The sequence below is a fragment of the Sebastes fasciatus genome, unplaced genomic scaffold, assembly GCF_043250625.1.
Source record: "Sebastes fasciatus isolate fSebFas1 unplaced genomic scaffold, fSebFas1.pri Scaffold_37, whole genome shotgun sequence".
NCBI classification, from domain to species: Eukaryota; Metazoa; Chordata; class Actinopteri; order Perciformes; family Sebastidae; genus Sebastes; species Sebastes fasciatus.
Genome location: NW_027428214.1, coordinates 96,950 through 101,653, shown reverse-complemented (window position 1 = coordinate 101,653; position 4,704 = coordinate 96,950).

Sequence of the window (4,704 nt, the reverse complement as noted above, 5' to 3'; positions counted from 1 at the left end):
ATCATATAAAACTAATATCAGACACTAGTCATCATATAAAACTAATATCAGACACTAGACATCATATAAAACTAATATCAGACACTAGACATCATATAAAACTAATATCAGACATCTAGTCATCATATAAAACTAATATCAGACACTAGTCATCATATAAAACTAATATCAGACACTAGACATCATATAAAACTAATATCAGACATCTAGACATCATATAAAACTAATATCAGACACTAGTCATCATATAAAACTAATATCAGACACTAGTCATCATATAAAAACTAATATCAGACACTAGACATCATATAAAACTAATATTATCAGACATCTAGTCATCATATAAAACTAATATCAGACATCTAGTCATCATATAAAACTAATATCAGACATCTAGTCATCATATAAAACTAATATCAGACATCTAGACATCATATAAAACTAATATCAGACACTAGTCATCATATAAAACTAATATCAGACACTAGTCATCATATAAAACTAATATCAGACATCTAGACATCATATAAAACTAATATCAGACATCTAGTCATCATATAAAACTAATATCAGACATCTAGTCATCATATAAAACTAATATCAGACATCTAGTCATCATATAAAACTAATATCAGACATCTAGTCATCATATAAAACTAATATCAGACATCTAGTCATCATATAAAACTAATATCAGACACTAGACATCATATAAAACTAATATCAGACATCTAGTCATCATATAAAACTAATATCAGACATCTAGACATCATATAAAACTAATATCAGACACTAGTCATCATATAAAACTAATATCAGACATCTAGTCATCATATAAAACTAATATCAGACACTAGACATCATATAAAACTAATATCAGACACTAGACATCATATAAAACTAATATCAGACACTAGACATCATATAAAACTAATATCAGACATCTAGACATCATATAAAACTAATATCAGACACTAGACATCATATAAAACTAATATCAGACACTAGACATCATATAAAACTAATATCAGACATCTAGACATCATATAAAACTAATATCAGACACTAGACATCATATAAAACTAATATCAGACATCTAGTCATCATATAAAACTAATATCAGACATCTAGTCATCATATAAAACTAATATCAGACACTAGACATCATATAAAACTAATATCAGACACTAGTCATCATATAAAACTAATATCAGACACTAGTCATCATATAAAACTAATATCAGACATCTAGACATCATATAAAACTAATATCAGACATCTAGACATCATATAAAACTAATATCAGACATCTAGTCATCATATAAAACTAATATCAGACATCTAGACATCATATAAAACTAATATCAGACACTAGTCATCATATAAAACTAATATCAGACACTAGACATCATATAAAACTAATATCAGACACTAGTCATCATATAAAACTAATATCAGACATCTAGACATCATATAAAACTAATATCAGACATCTAGTCATCATATAAAACTAATATCAGACACTAGACATCATATAAAACTAATATCAGACACTAGACATCATATAAAACTAATATCAGACATCTAGACATCATATAAAACTAATATCAGACATCTAGACATCATATAAAACTAATATCAGACATCTAGACATCATATAAAACTAATATCAGACATCTAGACATCATATAAAACTAATATCAGACATCTAGTCATCATATAAAACTAATATCAGACATCTAGACATCATATAAAACTAATATCAGACACTAGACATCATATAAAACTAATATCAGACATCTAGACATCATATAAAACTAATATCAGACATCTAGTCATCATATAAAACTAATATCAGACATCTAGTCATCATATAAAACTAATATCAGACATCTAGTCATCATATAAAACTAATATCAGACACTAGACATCATATAAAACTAATATCAGACATCTAGACATCATATAAAACTAATATCAGACATCTAGTCATCATATAAAACTAATATCAGACACTAGTCATCATATAAAACTAATATCAGACATCTAGTCATCATATAAAACTAATATCAGACACTAGACATCATATAAAACTAATATCAGACATCTAGTCATCATATAAAACTAATATCAGACACTAGTCATCATATAAAACTAATATCAGACATCTAGACATCATATAAAACTAATATCAGACATCTAGTCATCATATAAAACTAATATCAGACACTAGACATCATATAAAACTAATATCAGACACTAGTCATCATATAAAACTAATATCAGACACTAGACATCATATAAAACTAATATCAGACACTAGACATCATATAAAACTAATATCAGACATCTAGTCATCATATAAAACTAATATCAGACACTAGACATCATATAAAACTAATATCAGACACTAGTCATCATATAAAACTAATATCAGACACTAGACATCATATAAAACTAATATCAGACACTAGACATCATATAAAACTAATATCAGACATCTAGTCATCATATAAAACTAATATCAGACATCTAGTCATCATATAAAACTAATATCAGACATCTAGTCATCATATAAAACTAATATCAGACATCTAGTCATCATATAAAACTAATATCAGACATCTAGTCATCATATAAAACTAATATCAGACACTAGACATCATATAAAACTAATATCAGACACTAGTCATCATATAAAACTAATATCAGACACTAGTCATCATATAAAACTAATATCAGACATCTAGTCATCATATAAAACTAATATCAGACACTAGACATCATATAAAACTAATATCAGACATCTAGTCATCATATAAAACTAATATCAGACATCTAGTCATCATATAAAACTAATATCAGACATCTAGACATCATATAAAACTAATATCAGACACTAGTCATCATATAAAACTAATATCAGACACTAGTCATCATATAAAACTAATATCAGACATCTAGTCATCATATAAAACTAATATCAGACACTAGACATCATATAAAACTAATATCAGACATCTAGTCATCATATAAAACTAATATCAGACATCTAGTCATCATATAAAACTAATATCAGACACTAGACATCATATAAAACTAATATCAGACATCTAGACATCATATAAAACTAATATCAGACATCTAGTCATCATATAAAACTAATATCAGACATCTAGTCATCATATAAAACTAATATCAGACACTAGACATCATATAAAACTAATATCAGACATCTAGTCATCATATAAAACTAATATCAGACATCTAGACATCATATAAAACTAATATCAGACATCTAGTCATCATATAAAACTAATATCAGACATCTAGTCATCATATAAAACTAATATCAGACATCTAGTCATCATATAAAACTAATATCAGACATCTAGTCATCATATAAAACTAATATCAGACATCTAGTCATCATATAAAACTAATATCAGACACTAGACATCATATAAAACTAATATCAGACATCTAGTCATCATATAAAACTAATATCAGACATCTAGACATCATATAAAACTAATATCAGACATCTAGTCATCATATAAAACTAATATCAGACATCTAGACATCATATAAAACTAATATCAGACATCTAGTCATCATATAAAACTAATATCAGACATCTAGACATCATATAAAACTAATATCAGACATCTAGACATCATATAAAACTAATATCAGACATCTAGTCATCATATAAAACTAATATCAGACATCTAGTCATCATATAAAACTAATATCAGACATCTAGACATCATATAAAACTAATATCAGACATCTAGTCATCATATAAAACTAATATCAGACATCTAGTCATCATATAAAACTAATATCAGACATCTAGACATCATATAAAACTAATATCAGACATCTAGACATCATATAAAACTAATATCAGACACTAGTCATCATATAAAACTAATATCAGACACTAGTCATCATATAAAACTAATATCAGACACTAGACATCATATAAAACTAATATCAGACACTAGTCATCATATAAAACTAATATCAGACATCTAGACATCATATAAAACTAATATCAGACATCTAGTCATCATATAAAACTAATATCAGACACTAGTCATCATATAAAACTAATATCAGACACTAGTCATCATATAAAACTAATATCAGACACTAGTCATCATATAAAACTAATATCAGACACTAGTCATCATATAAAACTAATATCAGACACTAGTCATCATATAAAACTAATATCAGACATCTAGTCATCATATAAAACTAATATCAGACATCTAGACATCATATAAAACTAATATCAGACACTAGACATCATATAAAACTAATATCAGACATCTAGACATCATATAAAACTAATATCAGACACTAGTCATCATATAAAACTAATATCAGACATCTAGACATCATATAAAACTAATATCAGACATCTAGACATCATATAAAACTAATATCAGACATCTAGACATCATATAAAACTAATATCAGACACTAGTCATCATATAAAACTAATATCAGACATCTAGACATCATATAAAACTAATATCAGACATCTAGACATCATATAAAACTAATATCAGACACTAGTCATCATATAAAACTAATATCAGACATCTAGACATCATATAAAACTAATATCAGACACTAGACATCATATAAAACTAATATCAGACATCTAGACATCATATAAAACTAATATCA